The sequence below is a fragment of the Macrobrachium rosenbergii genome, chromosome 15, assembly GCF_040412425.1.
Source record: "Macrobrachium rosenbergii isolate ZJJX-2024 chromosome 15, ASM4041242v1, whole genome shotgun sequence".
Classification (NCBI taxonomy): Eukaryota; Metazoa; Arthropoda; class Malacostraca; order Decapoda; family Palaemonidae; genus Macrobrachium; species Macrobrachium rosenbergii.
In genome coordinates, this window is record NC_089755.1 from 51171150 (window position 1) to 51190201 (window position 19052).

The following is a 19052-nucleotide window of genomic DNA, read 5'->3' on the forward strand; positions in this document are numbered from 1 at the left end:
TACCATAGATAAAGCAAGTACTCTATAACAGAGAGGGCCGAGGGTCCACTCATGCAGCTGGTTCCTAGACTATTTGGCCCTGTGCCATTTGCCATGCTGCTCGGTTGAGGGTCTTCATCCGACGCTCTGTGCTCTCTAGTTTGATTATCTCGGTTTGGTCCTCCTTGATTATTTCTAATTTGGTCCTTCTTAATTATCTCTCATTTGGTCCTTCATGATTATCTCGCATTTGGTCCTTCATGATTATCTCTCATTTGGTCCTTCTTAATTATCTCTCATTTGGTCCTTCTTGATTATCTCTCATTTGGTCGTTTTTTTATCTCTAATTTGATCCTTCTTGATTATCTCTCATTTGGCCCTTCTTGATTATCTCTCATTTGGTCGTTTTTTATTGTCTCATTTGATCCTTCTTAATTATCTCTCATTTGCCTCTTCTTGATTATCTCTCATTTGGTCCTTCTTGATTATCTCTCATTGGTCGTTTTTTTTATTATCTCTCATTTGATCCTTCTTGATTATCTCTCATTTGGCCCTTCTTGATTATCTCTCATTTGGTCCTCCTTGATTATCTCTCATTTGGTCCCTCTTGATTATCTCTCATTAGTTCCTTCTTGTGATGGACAGTTTTCATTTTCAACTGAAGTACGATTCACGCGACGGGATTCCAAAAGTTCGAACATCTATGAACTAAAGGATTGGAAACAAATAATAAAAAATAAGTAAATGCAATTAACGATTTACAAGAGTAAAAATCATAGAAAAAACATGCAGTTGACTTTCTGACACATCATGATTTAAATTTGCAACATGGTAAACAAAATAAAGGTATATTAAAGTGAGTTTCGGATTTAGCAACAGGTAAAGTTAACCCAACGTGAAAGGTTCATTAGGTTCTCGAAGATTTGTACACATAGATTTAATGTCGGTTCCTTTAACATGAATGTACGGTATAGCAGTTCCTCAATTTACGTAACCCTCAGATATTTTAGATGACCATGAATGAACGACGTCCAGAGAGGCTTCGTTGCCTTGCGAAAGTGGCACCTCTTAGTGGCCCTTACGTAAAGTTGACCGTGGAAAAGTGACATATGTCACAGTCTGGTTATGCTGTACGTGGAGGGGTTTGTTTGTTTACGGAAGGACTAGGTGTATGCATGTAAATTTGAAAAATATTTCTACAGGAACACTCTCTCTCTCTCTCTCTCTCTCTCTCTCTCTCTCTCTCTCTCTCTCTATATATATATATATATATATATATATATATATATATATATATATATATATATATATATATATATATATATATATATATATAATGTTAATTTATGCTTTGCTTGCTTTCATTTACTTTAAATTTTTTCCGCTTAACATTTAATTTTTTCGCCTCTTAAACAAACATTATTATTTAAAATTCATGTTCGTGAACTATTCAAATCCAAGTACCTTGGCAATGTAGTCTTGAAGAGTGGAAAAGCGGCGATAATGTACATTGGATAATGTTTTTGGAAGTGACTGTTAATTAAATAAAGAAGATATTCAAGAAGATTAGGAAGTCCAATAGGAAACCACAACATAGCCTGTCGTTCATATTGAGTTTTTCTTCATCCTGACCTTCATTATTATTATTATTATTATTATTATTATTATTATTATAGTTGCTATTTTTTTAGTTCTAAACTCCTCCATGTGCACTAAGATATCTTCGCGTTGTTGCGGATCTTATTTATCAGCAATTGATTCTGTAACATCAACTTACAAATTCCATGCTTGTGTGAATTTTGAAAAAATGATACAGTCAAACGATTTTTTGTCGCAACTTATAGCATGAAGGGTCTCATGATATATACACCACTGACGCAAGTAACGATTCAGAAAAGGATAGATACGTCACATTATCCCTCATGAAACTTTAATGTAGCTCCGCGTTCACGAGAGAGAGAGAGAGAGAGAGAGAGAGAGAGAGAGAGAGAGAGAGAGAGAGAGAGAGAGAGAATATTTAGCTCCGCGTTCACGAGAGGAGTTGGGGGGAGGGGAGGAGGAGGAGGGTGGTGTGAGTTGGTTAATGAAACAGGAAACAAAGAAATTACTATTGTTGGGTTGTGATGAAAACCCGGATTATATTCACTGCACGTAGTCTATAGGATCTAAAGCAGGCTATATAAACATTACTCTTATTTCTCCGTGCAATGTAGCTCTGTAGGTATACACACACACACAGTAATAAGAATTATATGTGGTTTTCCCCCCACCAGAAGTCTGCTCCTTCAATCAAACTCATTGCGTATTAGTTTTCGACTAATTGTTATGAGCCACTTCCGGTGGATTAAGAAAGAATGATAAGTGTGTGAACAGTAAATCGAGAAATGATCACCAATCTTTATAAGAGGTGGGGGGAAATATTGTTAGTATTGCAAACATCACTTGTCATGTTTAAAAAAAAATGCCATAACTTTGATAACAACCTCATGAATGGCCAAAGTTCTATTTACCACGGGAGTCAGAAAGGAAATAGAATTTGTTGTCTTCCTCTTTTTAGATTTTGCGTTGTTACTTGAGTGGTTAAAAGAAAAAATTGGGCGTGTCCTTAACTATGCGGAGTTTGTTCTTTATTGCTATAGGAATAATTATGGATATGGATGTGTTATTGTTTTTCAACAAAGTAAGTTTGCGTAGGCGGTCAAAATTTGTCGTTGAGTGAAAGATTTCTAAGTTGTTCCAAACTGTAAAGAAGTTCGTTGCTCTGCTATTAGTAACAAGATAATCACATTATGATGGCCCCAACACTTTAACGTGATATGCGAAATAGGCAGAGAATCGTGAGTGGTATGTAAAAGAATTAGCTTTCTTTTGTCGATTTTCTTTTATAATAAACCCCAGTCATTAGTACCTTTGGTGTAACTACGTAAACAGCTGTAGTGATCATTGGTAAAAGTTACCTAGTTCTCCCTTTTATTTATATGACTCTGGTTTCTTTTTCATCAATGCCCGCATTATTTATCTATCATCAATGCCAATTTAAAACTATTTACCTCGTCATCAAAGCTATCATTGTCGACACCTGCTTCGCCTCTCTCTCTTTTTCTCCCTCGTCAGAACTAACGGCTGCTGAGTGCTGACCATAGCCACTTCCACATCGACGCTGCAAATAACTCGGCCATCGTGCCAGAACGATCGTGATTGGCCAGAGTGAGAGATGTTATACACTTACCTCAGGAGGAAGAGGGTTACGACAATTCGTGCACGGCGAGACACTGAGTGAGAGAGCCCTGGGCATTCGTGGCATTCAAGTGAGTTGTCTGGGGGCATCACTGGAATGTTATGTCAAATACAGTAATTATATGGCCTGAAGGAATGCCGAGAAATATGGCGACAACGGTATAGAGGGATTTCGAGTGCCACGAAAGTTTTGTTCTGGGAGAAAGTAGTTGGAGATATTTGATTGTCTTCGAGTCAAAGGTCTAAGTGAGGCTTAAAATTCCCCGTAAATTAAAAAGTGGAATTCTTCAGCGCACTCTACTTAAATTAAGCATTAGCTTTCATAATAACAGAGCAGAGGGCGAAGCATAATATTGATGAGAGCGGCGCTATCGAAATTTCTTTTTAACAAGTTGAAAATGGAGAACCGTCTTATTTCAACGGTTTGATGAGGGAGAGTCGTCGAATTTTGTAGATATTCCTTTCGTTATCAAGGTTACCTTTGATGTTTACTTGTTGGTTCAACTTGTTTGCCTGCCAGGACTGGCAAAATGCTAAGATAAACATTGAGATTAAGGATGTCTCTTTCGTGCATATTTTATAACAAAACGAACATGGCAGTCGGATCTCGCATGCTCAGTATGTTCTCGGTATAATAAAGTCCTTGCTGGCAGAAGGCCAAAACAATCAACAGTAACAAAACAACAACTACAACTACAGTATAAGAGTGAATAAAAAAAAAAAGGCGAAATCTAGTGATCGAAAAGGTTAGACCACACTGCTGCCGGCCAAAACATTCATCATAGCATTGGAATCGAAACAACTGTTAGCTGTAGTTACAAACATGTTCAAAGACAGTGTCAGAAAACTGACAAGAAATATCCAGTGGCTTGGTATACGCCAGTTACCTTCAAGATCTCCACAAATGTGGACGCACTTCTCTGTCTCTAGTGTGATAATGCCTTGATTAGTAACAATATCACACCCCATGCTGCAGAATCAAACTGAAGAGATCAAAGGTAAAGAAATAATTGCAAACTTTTATCTGTAACTCATTAGCGTGGTCCTTCTCTGTGAGGCTTCCGAAAGGGCATAAAATAATTCCGTGTTTCTCTGCTGCACGGTTGCTTATCTCGGGATGTTTAAACAAGGTTAAAGAATGTTACGCACATTCTCGGTGAAACCACTTCCGCTTTTCCGTGGGGAGTTGTTTGGTTTTGGCCCCACGTTGGGGCGAACGTGTGGCTTGCTGTTTGATTTTTAGATTAAGGAGCGCGCGCGCGCACATACATACACACTTATTTTTATACACACACATATAATATATATTTTTTATGCTATATCCACTTGCCCATGTGGTGAATGTGAATGAGAGAAGAGGTGAAATCGGGTAAATCTTGAGACTATTGATTTTGGTCTACTAAGCGGGCGATGGTGAGAAAATGTAGGGAAACAACAAATATGTGGGAAAAAAGCAGTGCGTGAAGAGATGAATCAGAGTGTTTTTATTGCGCTGGAGCTTATATTGGTTTTAAGTATATACTACTGTACTGATATTTGAAAGTTAGTATGCGAAGGTTACTCAAGAAAGTACTGGCTGAATGATTTCCGTGTTGGAAAGGTGAGTTGCGCAATGTGTGTAGGGGAAGTTGATACCCTGTTGGTGAGCCTTCCCTGGTGGCATAGGGAGAGTCTACTATAGTGGAAATTTTCTGCAAAAGTGTTCCATTTTTCTTAGAGCCATTAAAGGATGAATATGGCAGCGACCATGGATTTTGTCTTTATTTATATATTCATCACGTTCCATATTTTCGTGATTCAGTTTATATATATATATATATATATATATATATATATATATATATATATATATATATATATATATATATATATATATATATATATATATACTGTATATATATATATATAAATATTGCGAGAAGTTCTCTGGTAGGAGAGGAGGAAGAGAGAGCCGAAGCAATTTACGTAGATGAGCATTTATGACTGTATACGGGTACAGTATTATATAAGAATGCTTTAATATACAGGAACAGTACTACACTGCGACATTTGACACGTATGCGTCAAGAAAATTAAGTTTATTATCGACAAGGTTTTTTCTTGCAACATTTTAGGTCATTCCTGTTAGAATACTTCCCTCACTTGAAGCAGGCATCTTACGGTTAAATAATAATACTTGTTAAAAAATTTCAAGATATATAAATAAATTAAGTGATTTTAAAGTTTTGCAGCTTGCAGTATCATCACAGTTAACTCAGCGTTCTTTATGCAATTGCTGTTCGATTGCGAAAGGACTAATGATCTTGTGATTAAAAGGATCTTTGTTCGTTCTGCTTTTAATAACGTAATTTGTTATGCAATGTCATCAATCCTGTAGCTGTGTTTATTGCACCGGTTGAATATCTAACGAGCGCTAATTATTTTTGGAAATTGCTTTAAGTAATGCTTTTGATTTTTATTAAATAAAGATATAACGCAAATTCATGCGGAACAAATAAAAAGGGCCTTTAACTTGTTAAGCAAGTTTTCACGAACCTGAATGTCCATAATTATAAAAAAAAAATAGTAGTAAAATACAGGTCAAAACAGAATATAAATAAAAAAAATTATAGAGACAAATCGTAGCGAAGTAAAATAACTGCAACAAGCAAAGACAAATCTTAATGATTTACAATTTCATCCACGAAATTACGAAGGTAATGATGGTGGAAGTCCTGTTGCGCCATGATGTTGCGATACGATAACCAGACCACGTTGAATACAGACGAGATCTTTTGGCCAAGGACGATGTTCATCTCAAGAGAGTCTTGATGCGAGGGTAAGAGCAAGTGCTTACAGCTCTTGTTGTGGCCCATTAAATACCCTGTCACGTCTTCCTCTAGAGCTCTGGTCATGTTTTGGTGAAGGGGTTAGTCTGACGAGATGGGGCCTTTGCGTTTTTGCTTTTTCGGGATTAATCAGAATAATCACAATTCTACCAGAAAATGTCAACGCGTAAGCAAGGAAGGTCTTTCCCTGACCGTGAAATGAAATTGATAAGAATCCTTACGAAACGTGACATTGTTTTTCAAGGGCAGGCGGATGAAAAGCCGAGGCTGTCAGGTGTTACGTCGTCAAATGGTATTTAACGACCATTGAAGGAGTCACATCAGTGCTGGTTAACTAGGAATGAAAAATCGTGGTCATTCTAATTATGTAAACAAACTGAGCACGTTCAATGTTCGCTGGACAATCTAGGACAGTTATGTCCTTGGTTAATCAAGGCCCTTTAATAGGCTTCATGCCCTTGCTATGAAATAAGGTTTTAAGACTATACCTATTCGTATGACGGCGTCAGTTTCATCAGTGGCTTCATAAAAAGCCCATACCACCTCATGGTCTATGTCAGTCAAGATGAGAGTGAGGGAACATTGAACATTAGTTATATTTAGTTATTTTTACTACAAGGTGTACACACGAACACTAACTATATATATATAATTTGTTATGCCAGGAATGACTAAGCAATGTTAGTCAGGTTGCAGCTACGAGACGTGGAAGTGAGAGTACTTAGTGACGAGTGTTCTTGGAACTAGCTCAACATTTTTGTTCACGTTTGCCAGAACTTTCTATCCAGTTATTCAAACCTGCTTTCGATGTGGATCATTTTAGATTTTTTTCGTAATATTTTGGCCATTATTCATAGATATAAGTATTTTAAGTTGTCTTGCTTTTTCTCATTTTTTTTCGTGTGGTTATTTCATTACCGTCATTGATGAAAAAGGAATTCCGATTTTTAAACTTAATTTTAGATTTTTATAAAAAATAAACTTTGAATTTGTTCTTTCCTCATCTTCATTAAGGATTTAATGTAATCTTTCAACTGAACATCATTTGTTGCTTATGTAACTTGAATCCGCTTTTAAGCCACTTTATTTCACATTGCCACGAATTGCTTCATTCAGCCCCTAACTATAGATTAGATCTGAAAGGGTCCCATTGACTGGTTCAGTGCCTTCAAGCCGGTATTCACCCCATTCCTCTACGCTCTCTCATCTTCCGTGTTTAGTGGAAGCGGAACACAACTCTCTTATCAAGATTTTGGTTGTTTAAATTGTTTCAAGTATATTTTGTGGTGAAGGAAAATAAATAATCTTAAAAAAAAAGTTTCATTTCGATGGTATCATTTTTCTTTACTTATTAAATCTCGGTATTGCTTCCTCTTCGACGAGATTGAATCGGTAGGCAAATTGCCCATCCAGAGGTGGTTTTTTTCTGGCTCTTTTCTGCACGTACTAGACCACTTCCCAGTAGAGCTGACGGCATGTCCCTGGCTTTAGGAAACGTCCGCCTAGCATCTGCCTGGACACCGCAACGCCCATATCTTCCAAGGAGATAAGTGGTCCTTAGAGTAGGCCTATTCGTTTTGGTCTCTTTCCAGGTTCGCAAACTTTGCAATTCTCTCCATTCCATACGTGTTCAGAATTCTTGTAGTTTCTCTCTTACTCGGGAAGTGTCATTTCAAAAGTCACTCCTATTTTAGATATTCCGTCAGGTTTTGCTTGTTTATATATACGGTAATGTATAAGCAATAGAAAATATCCAACTTGCCAACCTGAATTAGAGAGAACAATTTTGACGACTCTCAGAATCGTAAGTCAGTCGGGTTGTTACTAAGACAAAGCACCATTGGGTTCTTTACCCCGAGATGATTATGCAAGTGCATTGAGGCAGGAAGCCTGTGTGTTTTTAGCTTTGATGCCGCCCAAAAACTGTGCAGATGACCCAACAACATAACATAGACATAGTAAATTGCATTATCCTTATCATATCACCGCTTTTCGAGCATGATAGATGGTTAGTGGAAGCGCAGGGATCGGTATATTTAATGTCTCTAGTTTGATTTTTTTGTGCGGAAAATTGCTCAAAATCGAACCCTGACCTAAGGGAACTTATTAATTTCCTAAAATCTTTAACTAGGCCGGGTTTGCCTACAAGAAGGCTTTGGCCCTATGTGGAAAACTTGCAGAACTTGCACTTGTATGGAGAATATTTCGCGCTGCGCATCATTATTTTTCCCTGCTACCATTTAAAAGTTAACGTGTTTTTGCACAAGATATAATGTAACTTTCCCTCCTATAGTAACTCGTCGAACTCCTGGTCTTCATTAAGTATGCACTACATCGAGATGACGACGTCTTCAACCCGTGGAAATAAAATTCATACACACATCTACGTACACACCTGAGAAAATGTACTTACATTACTGCTGCGGTCGTTCCATGAAGATAGGACAACAGAAGAACGCGAAAGCCGAGGCCAGGCACAGCGCCGCCATGGTGAAGAACTGAAAACAAGAGCAGTTCAGAACGCAGTGAGATGGCTATACCATGGTGACGCATGCTGTGGGTCGATTTTAAAAAATCGAAACCCAGCTTGAAATAAAAGCACTAAGTTATTTATAAAGTGATATGTCATATTGTACATTCAAAACGAATTGGAGTTTCTAAGTTGACTCTTCATTACCATCATATATTGTTTAAATGTAATATAGACTGATGATAAGGTATTGTAATGCATGACGTGTATAGACTCGGTCACGTGATAGTTTTTGAAGATGTATTGCCGCAAATTCATTTATTTCATTAAAATATTTGGTTGTACTCACCGATGCAGAATGTCGAAGCCTTAAATCCAGGTGAAGTATTAAACTCTTGAATTTAAAGCTTTTTATCTAGAAGTTTCTGTTAGTGCGTATTTTATAGTTGAGTTTTTATCATGCGATTCTAAATTAGTCCTTACATAGGAAGATCTATGCAAAGAACAGTGCATACATTTTACTGGCTTTTAACTGCAAGTGTTAATGTCATAACATACTTTTATTGCTATAGTTAATACCCACTTCTAAGTGGTAATACGTAGCTAAAGTATACGTGTAAATCAGGCAGATATAGATATTTATGTCTAATAAGCCTTTTTCAAGGAGCAATATACAGGTTAGTGTCAGTGCATAGTGTTAAGTGTCAGCAACTTTTGAAGGTTATTAACGGCTACCGTTACTAACGATATTTAGATACTCCGGCAGTCGTTAATAAAATTGGGTAGTCAAGAACAGTTGGTTTTTCGTGCTAAAATGGAGTATCAGGATATATTGATATCAGTGGGGGCGTGGGTGATTCTCCATTATCAGTTATTTGCTTCCACGGAAAGTATTCTGTCGTTCTTTTGTTTAAAAGTCGAAACTACAAAACTTTGGGCACAAAACTAAGTCTTCTTCACTGGGTTATTTTCTGTTCAATGACATTCTGATTAAATATGAAACCACAACGTTTTTTTTTTTTTTTGAGCTGACGGTAAATATCCGCAGTCGTTATCATGAAGCTATTCGTGATTGGCTGAAGCTCATGCTCTTCACCACCCACCAAAAGGGTACAGTTCAACGATAACAGCCCATCATGAGCAAGATAAAAGCTTGAAAGATGTTGCCAGCGATGTTTACCATCAGCTACAAAAATATCAGACTATAAAATATTTTATTCTTAGAATAACATATCTCTTTTAGTAAAATTTGTCATAAAAAAGAGTTTATAATCATATCTGTCTTATTAAATTATTTTATACAAAATAGGCGAGTTTGTATAATTAGGGAAAGACACTCCGTTGCCAATGTAGCATCAAAGTGAAATAAAAGATAGCATCTCCGTCGAGACAAGACTACCGGGTGTCCCCCTCTTAAAAAAAAAAAAAAAAAGGCGTTGCTAAAATTATCTTTTGCCTCTTCGAGTGGGGGTAAAAAACCTTCTGTTCATTTGTCAACCACCTATGGTTCCCAAGGCAGTTATTCTTAGCAGCTTGAGCCATCTGGTGACAAGTTGAAAAACTGAACAAGAGTAGATATTTCAATTCATATTTTTCACCGATTAAAAGCATGATATAATTAGCTCAAGTTGAATCATAGGTTGTCAGTGTGGGAATATTTTCTTTACTGAAGGTGGAACAATCCAATAAACAAGTTTTATATTGTGACGAAATTATAACGAAGTATAATCACAATTTGTTTTAATTCGTAGCTGCCGTATTTCAGAAATTTGATGCCTGAAACCGCTGGATAAAAAAAATTATTTTTGCGAAGTATTCCCTTGCAGTCAGGCCTTGCCATGCAAAACCTATGTAAGATTAATTAGCAGTGATTAGTTTCATATGACCAACCACCATCTTATTTAACTAAAGACCACCACCTGTATCTTTATATATAGGTATATACAGTATGTACATTTATGTATATATACACATGTATATATAGTGTTAATTTATAAATGTACATTACTACGTAGATTGTATTTATGATGTATTCACAGAAGAAAATATCTATGAAAAGCACCTAAGAGTAAGCCCTCAGTAACCTTTGAAGCTAACATTAGTGTGGCGTCGAGGGAAGGTGACGCCACCCGTATTACCTCTTCGTTGAAACTGTGGGTGATCTTTTTCGGGGGCTCTCTCAGTCCGTCGTCTATCTCCTGAGGGGGTTATAGAGGGGGAGGGGAGAGGGTAATGTCACGGGCAAGGTTAGGCAAACAAACAAAAACCAACACAAACAAAAAAATTGGTATCTAAGAATAGGATATGTATGTGCATGGTCAACAAACTTATGACAAAGGTATTAACTACTCGTAAGAACATCAAAGAAACACTGAACACGGGAAACTTAAGAGGGAGGAGAGGAAATAGGAAACGAGAGGAAAATGTAACACAAACGTGATATTGTGAATGGAATTATATAGTAAAACTGTGAGAGACGTCGTTACTATAGAGATTCATAGGTCTAACTTGGCACGTATGGATTCCGGGTTTGCAATGCTATAGCTTCAAAATTGCTTGTCGTTATGTTTCAGCTGTAAGCAGTCTCTGAGTTCCATCAGGATAAATGTCGGGGATGTTACTTGAGCTGTGTTCATGAACAGATCCATTGGTTGCAAGTTGCAATATGACGTGATGTTTATATTTCTATTGTGTAATTTTCCATATGTAAAGACCTCAGGTTTGCATGTTAGGAAAAATACAATTTACTTTAAAGTTTATATTTCTATAGTGTCATTTAGTAAGTGTCGTCTTAGGCGCTTGATATTTGCTATTCTTTGCAGTACCAAGAGAAATAATTATATTTTTACAAAGGACTTTCCACTTAGGCCTAATACCAGACTCGAAAGATTAGAATATTTGTTGTGATATAGTAAGTAATACAGAAAAGGATTATCAACTCATCATGCCTTGTTACAGTTATATATATATATATATATATATATATATATATATATATATATATATATATATATATATATATATATATGTTATAGTCAATTTAAGTATTATACTGTCGATTGTGGCATGAATTTTTCAAATTATTCCAGTACGCTGGCATTTATTTATAAATACTACTCTTCCACGTCACACACAGCGGAATTTTTTAAAAAGAATGAGTCGATAAAGTAATACTGGTTTTGCAGTGGCCAACATATTATCTTCACCCGCAAAGTTTGGTTTATTCATTGCTTTATCCAACTGGCTTTACATCTGAGACGTGACAGGACAGCTCTGTGGTTCTAATTGCAACCAAGTTGGTGGTAAAGTTACCTCAGTGACAAAAATCTCAGTATAAATGTCGTGTGTACAGTACGTGAATCAACAACTAATTAAACTTCAGTCTTGAATGTTGGTTCATCATCTGAAGAGTGCGAGCAGTCATGCAGTGGTGTCTCAGTAAACATTGCGTCGAGAATAAACGAGGATGATGATCGTTACCATAACGAACAGCAGAGTAGATATTCACGGAGGTGAGTTCACTTAAGACTGGTGGCAAGTGGAATTTCAGACAGTGAATTTCTTAATTAAAATTGAAGCGGGTAATGCAGACTGCTACAAAACGATTCTGACTTTTTTTGTATAAGACGATGTCTTTAATATTCTTGACGCAATTCACCCGTCTAGAAAGACTTGCGACATAATAATTTAAATTTTTGGTAGTGTACGCTGAATGCACGAAGTATATACTATGGTGTGCGTGTTTGCAGTTGGACATTTTGTACGTAATGATTCGGCCAGCAATGGAACCAAAAACACAGGAATATTTATTTCATTCATTAGGCTATTTTTGACTTATGTCGAAGCACAGCACATTTGTCAAATACACAGAAGTATTTTTATGTTTCATCTTGCCAGGAGTTCATGGGTCGGACGTCATCAGTCTACAGCTGTATCGTGTGACACTTTTGCAGCAGACGACAATTGCTCCTAGGCCTACTTTTTTCGAGTTTACTTCCTGTGTAAAGTTCGAAGTTCTGTTGAAATCACATTATTTCATTAAATGCCGTTCTATATAACATGCCTGAATTTCAAGTTTGTTACAATAACAAACTTACCCTTTAATCTTATCGTTTTGCTTATTTTATGCAGATGTTTAGCAAGCTCGTGTTGCAAGATTTAATGTATATCGAACAATTAACTCATTTTAATAATATCAATATGCCTTAGAATTTTTAGTAACTAATTCATACTGTTATGTAGTAGAGCTATACATGTGTTTGGCCAAAATTATCTTTTGTTTGTAGGCAGTTACCCCCTCGAAAGATTTAAGCGCCACTTACTGCGTACACCGGCATCTGACACTACAAAGCTCATTTCCTCCCAAGAGGATGATATATATATAACCACACTCAGGTAATAATAAACATGATGGTGTTTGGCCAACAAATCAGTTGCCGCCACAACTATCGGTGTACGCATGTGTGACGAAAGGGGTTAAGTTTGAGGACTTGGGGTGCCATAGATCCGATGATGCCACGGGACTTATTGTCGTGTGTGTGCGTGTGCATGTGTGTTTGTGTGTTTATTTGTACTCTATTGATTTTACTGAATATTTATATGGGAAATACGTTAACGAAGTTAATTCTCTATAGAAATTCTTTCGCATCCGGACAAAAAAAGTTAGACTTACTATTGTTTCCGCAAGGAAATGTATATGTTTACATAAAAGTAATGTAATCTACACACCTTTTGCCTGCAGAAACGATAGCAAAATAAAATAATTTTTTCGTCCAAATGTAGAAGACTTTCCTCATGGCATAATGATATGCAATAAACACGCAGTGGCAACATAAATTCTTTTTGAGGATCTCATATTCTTCTCTGTTTTATCGGAGTTGGCTTGTTCACAAGGCCTCTGGAGTACCTGCTCGCCAATATCAACATTTCCTGGTAATATGCCAAGCAAAGTGCTTCGACCTTTTCATCATATATTCGTCAGCCAGCCATTTAATTATCGTGTGGTTAATGTTGCTTTTATGTTTTGTCGTTAATTTCTTTTTGTTTGATCGTTGTTAGTTATATTTTATATAGTTTTTATTCATTACTTTAACGGCTGCAGTCTTGCATTGACATACATTCATCTTGTAGTTTCTCTTAACTTTTAAGCATTTTTACCAGTTTTCTTGTTCACTTGACTGTACTGTATCCTTGGCTAAAGAGAAGTCTTAAGTCTTTATATTTTGACCTTAATAATCCGAAGCGAGAGAGATATTTAGCAATAAAATCGTGGAATCTGCAACCATAAGAAGAGAAAGATGGGGGCGAACGCGGAAGACTCGTTTTCATAAAGACGCCCATCAGTAATGCACCTCCCCGGCGACTCTACCTTCACTTTCATCTTGAAAGAAAATGTATAGGTTGAGGAACTCGAGAGAGAGAGAGAGAGAGAGAGAGAGAGAGAGAGAGAGAGAGAGAGAGAGAGAGAGAAGAGAGAGAAACGTGACTGAAGCGATGATATGGTGCCAACAGTGAAAGCGAATTGTGGGAAGAGGAGTCTGCCGTATATCGCTAAACCAAGTCTGTTGTCGGGAAGCTCTTGGGTTGATCGTCTGTTCAAATGCACATGCGCGTCATGCGATGACACGCTTGAAGTTTTTTTTGTATGAATAAAGCTCAGGGGTTGTTTTTCTCGTCACTATTATGTGATGGAGCCTTGTAAATTTGAAATAACCCACTGAAATTGTATACCACAACATCTTTGGAAGTCTCGCGTTCTTCTGTGGCTGTCATTTGGCAGCCCTTGAATGCTGCATGTTGATATTTAGTATCTGGTGTTCCTTCTGTTTTGCCAAATGGGCCTAATTTTTCTTGTGATAGAGGAAAATGGCTGTGCTTGTTCTATTTTTATCTTAACTGTGATACGACCATGCTTCAGCCGAGATCGTCGTATAAAACCATGCATTTATTGAACACTTCACAACATTTTCCTGCTGATGAAAGACCAAGTGTTAAACATAATCAGCACAACAGCAAGAAACTATAGTGAATGTAAAGTGTACTTAGATGGGCTTTCCTATCGTTGTTTCCCTCCCAAGGATGATGAAACAGAACCAAGATCCCAGTCAGCTGTTTGGAAAAATTTGGTTACGTTCGGAAAAATAGTCCTTGGTTATTGTGCTATTAAATTTATAAAATTTGCATTAACTGTTCTCCATGGATCAGGAACAAAATTTCATCCATGGCATTTTCGTGGCGATTTAAGCTTGGTTTAAGCTTGATTGTTTCCTCTGTTTTTTTTATTTCTGAAATTTAAAGCTTTTACAACTTCATTATACGATCTTGATTATTTGAACTCGTTCTTTCTTTGGAGAAGCCAAGTTTTATACACAAGCTCCTGGCAAGTTTTTTTTTTTTTTTTGTTCTACAACTTACAGTCCTCTTACTCTTAAAAATTGGAGCGTTTCGAGAGTCGTATGTTCACTGTAAGTTTATGACAACTTTACCATCTGCGATGAGGAGCCCATTAAAAGTGTCGCTCTATTATTTCTTCCATGACCTGGCTGCTTTGGTTGCGTTTCGTTTGTACTGGTGTATGTTTGGTAGAATGAAAGTGTAAATGCAAGGGCACTAAGGTAGAATTTTTCTCATTATTCATTCGGAATCTTTCTTTGGCTGCTGGACTTCTTTGTAACTCATTGCCTCTCGAACCCAACCTCTCCGCCCTGTTTTGCGCCGTCTCCTCAATCTTGCAATTATGTGAACCCCAACACCCAGTGTACTGTTTGTCATCTGTCTAGGATGTCGTCTTTCAGTCTGCTTCAGCTGATGTCTGTCTAACCCAGTGACCAACGTCTCTTCCATTGCCTCGATTGCATTCAGTCGGGGCTTCATGGAATCTGAGATCAACCACTTTTTTTTTTCTTTAATGATTCGGAGTACATTAAAACAGTCCTCTCCCGGGACTTAGCTCCGTGCTAACAGTCTTATTCTTCTCGTATGTTGTGCTATTTTAGGGTCATTGCTTTCAGTCGGGACTTCATGGAATCTGAGATCAACCACTGTTTTTTTTTTAATGATTCGGAGTTCATTAAAACAGTCCCCTCCCGGAGCCTAGCTCCGTGCTAACACAGTCTTATTCTTCTCGTATGTTGTGTTTTATTTCAAGGTCATGATATCTTAACCTTTGTTTTCTATTTTTCTTTGGAGAGATTGTTAGTTCGAAGGCAGAAAACCTAAAATCTGCTTTAGTTTTGTATCCTTGTATCCTAAAGACTTGTATTTGTTTATTTTAAAAAAAGGTTACCGTATTTTTAATTTGTTTGTTTATCATTGTAAGTTCTGTTTTCCCTCTGCATGGGGGTGCATTCAGATGTTTTTATTCATGTTTATATATTTAACTACTCGTTCACTGAGAAATGTTTGCATTTAATTTTGTAAGGGGTACGCGATCGCACATGTAATAAGTGTAATTTGCTTGTTTTACGTAATTTACTTTCTTTCAAAATTTTAGAAGTATAAGCTCACAGAATATTAAAAGGAAAGATAAAATGGTACCCCCCCCCCCATCTCCCTTTAACGCAACACATACGCCCTCCAAACAGATGGACTCCACCCAAATTTTTGGCATGAGATCCAGGTGTGGGCACCTGGATCGAAGCCACAACCCGATGATGATGATACGCTTCGCTCTTTGCCGGGAAGTCAGAGAAGGAGAGGTGACTGTACTGTTATGTCTCTTAGTTTGGAAATAAAAGGTTAGAGTTATAACAACGATAATGTTCTTTCCCCTGAGAAGTTTGGATATAACAGCGGCGATATTCATGACTGCCATCGTGAAAATGTACGTTACATTACTGTAGTACTACAGACATAGCAGGTTACTGTGATCTCGTTTCATCATGAAAGTCTGCTGGGCAATCGTGGCAGGCACATGGGAGAGCCGTCGCAAATATGGAAGTAGGAGTGATACTGATGTAAAATGCTTTAACATACAAATTCGCCGTATGGGACAAGGTCTAGAGAGTTTAGACCGTGGAGGACAACACGAGCAGATGTGCAACAGCTGTATTTGTGTACATTTCTGGAAAAATGTATATAAGTCGAACCTGAATAAATCATAATATATTATACCTAGGCTTATAACAAAAAATTCTAGTTAATTTCATAATTTGACCTCAGAATGATCAGGTGCACTTCGGAAATGTTTCATTCTACGTGAAAACTTACTACCTAGGTCTAGAGACCTTGCCTACTACATCGCCGGTGTACACTAAGCTCGAATCACCACGTCCATCTCCGACGAGGTGGTTAAGTTTATTGTCCGGTTTATTTATTTGCCGGTCTTGTTTGTTATTTGGATTACACTAGAAGACGTGTGAACTCTGTCGAAAACTTTACCAAAGGTAGGGCACGTTTAGTGGCAACATGCTAAAAACGGCCAGACAAAGTTGTTTACTTTACAAACAGAACACGGTGTGCTTGGTGTTTTAACTCTCCTGGGGGAATAATGACTACGAGCGAGAGCGTTGTAATGCAGACGACATCGGAAAACAGACATTAACGAATACCTAAATTGTTTTGTTAGAACTAGTACAGAACTGGTCACTGATAACTTATTGGCCGAGCCAGCTGATTTTATTCAGTAATCGGGACACACCGACAAATACGGTTGTTGTGACGCGTTTAATTTCCGTGTGTGGCATACTGCAGAAAGCAGTGTTATTATTATTATTATATTTTTACCACACTTTACATCTCGAATATAAAATGAACACTAATGTATTTCATTTCATTATTAAGCTCGTATTTGAATGAACGTCGTTTACAATGTTTTCATTAAGTGTCCCTTTGAACGTGAATTTATTGACGTCTGTTATTTGTCAATGTATCATTTGTTTCGGAAGTATTTGGTGTATGTGTGCAACCTCATTATTTAGAATTAAAAAACTTATCATGCTCCCACATGACCGAACCATCTCAAAATTCTCTTGATCCATCCTTTCACCAACAATCACCTTTTTACTATTTTTACTATTACCACTTGTACGTATTTTCACAATTCTCATGAGTATCCATTTATTTTCTTGTGAGTAACACACTCCTTGATTTAACCTGCCGTCGTCCAGCCTAGGGCCAGCTTCTCTCACCCAATGGCCCGTATAAAAGTATGTAGAATGAAGTTACCTCAAACCGAGCCTCGTGACGGTTCATAGACACTTTTATATTACCCCCATCCCCCATTTTTTTTTTCTATTACAGTATCTCTCTCACTCCATCGACAGTCGCTTTCTAAGCCTTCCTCTCCTGCTTTCCATCAAATGTATTCCTTGGTAACCGGTTCGTGTCAAGACTAAACCCGGCCTGTGGTTGTCTTACTCGTTTCATTGTCAGGATGTGGCGTTTTTCTGTTTTTTTCTTTATTTGTAAACCTAGCAGATATTCTTCTCTTGCTAAGGGCATTTAAACTCCTGGACATTCAGATGTTTGTATGTATGTGCATGACAAAAACTACCGCACTGATTCAACTGACTGAGCATACAACACTTGCTTGTGATGATTTTTAATACTAGTTCGTCCGGATCTCAGAGTTGGATGGTAACTTAATTTTAATTGTATATATTTTTATCAGTTTTTTTTTAAGGAGAATGTTCTATTTTAAGATGGCTGTTATTTCAGTGGTAATCTTTATCTTTGGACTCATTGTCGACCGAGCCGGTGTGAAACATGGTTTAGAATTATGAAGCTTAGTTTCTTACCAGTTCTTGGACTGTTATTTTTGTGGACGCTCAAGGTACACTTCGAACTTTATATGCACCCTTCTTTTTTTTTTTGGACTGAGTTCGAATATGTTTTATCTATAAAAAAAGTGTAAAAGAAGTGCGAATATATAATAATTAGATCAACCGTATAAAACAGTAATCTTAATCTTATCATTGTCCCATTATTTATTTAACAGCACGACGTATGAAAGTCAGGAAAAATAGGGTAAAACTCTACCCAAGGATCTGATTAATTATGAGGGAGATAAATTCATGTATCCTCACTTTGTTTAATTGATACTTTATTTATAGTGAAACCAAAGGGACAAAGCATGACTCAGAGTTCACAACTCCGCATCGCAAATAAATAGAAAAAAAAACTACGTCCTGGCCTAGATTTATCTGAAAGTCTATTATAATAAATTCTACCTAGTCCAATTTAGATGAGATTTATCCATAACTTATTTGGGATAACTTGCGAACAGACAGACAGACAAAACTGACGCTGATTATTACGTAACTACCGTAAATTTTTTTGACAGGCGATGATAAAAAAACGCAAGCGTGGATATTCGAATATATCGAAGATTTTAATATTTTTTAAACTTAATTGGTGCTTGAGATATGAATCCACTCAAAACGAATCGTGGATATTCGAGTATATCTTAAGAGTTTTAATTGTTGTTGAACTTAACAATTAGTGGTTGAGTTATGAATTCAGCACAAACAAAATGGTTCCTTTTTAACCCCCACCCCCAACTCCCACAATGCCTTGCCGCCCCTCTGGAGGCTAGTGCA

The 19052-nt window shown here is 37.1% G+C and overlaps 2 long non-coding RNA genes across 4 annotated transcripts in view; one reads left to right on the forward strand and one right to left on the reverse strand.

Annotated features, from left to right (window-relative positions):
- LOC136846692 (uncharacterized) overlaps positions 1-19052 on the reverse strand; it is a 35008-nt gene that overhangs the window by 12900 nt on the left and 3056 nt on the right. The window contains exon 2 of the long non-coding RNA XR_010855490.1: positions 8458-8542. This is a non-coding gene — a long non-coding RNA (uncharacterized lncRNA). The remainder of the gene's footprint in view (positions 1-8457; positions 8543-19052) is intronic.
- The window catches only part of LOC136846693 (uncharacterized), a 49573-nt gene that overhangs the window by 10643 nt on the left and 19878 nt on the right, over positions 1-19052 (forward strand). Inside the window, exon 1 of one of the 3 annotated variants that reach the window (XR_010855494.1) lies at positions 3303-4214. The exons of the other annotated variants lie outside the window; for them this stretch is intronic. This is a non-coding gene — a long non-coding RNA (uncharacterized lncRNA). Of the gene's footprint in view, positions 1-3302; positions 4215-19052 lie in introns of those variants that run through there. 3 annotated transcript variants of the gene reach the window in all.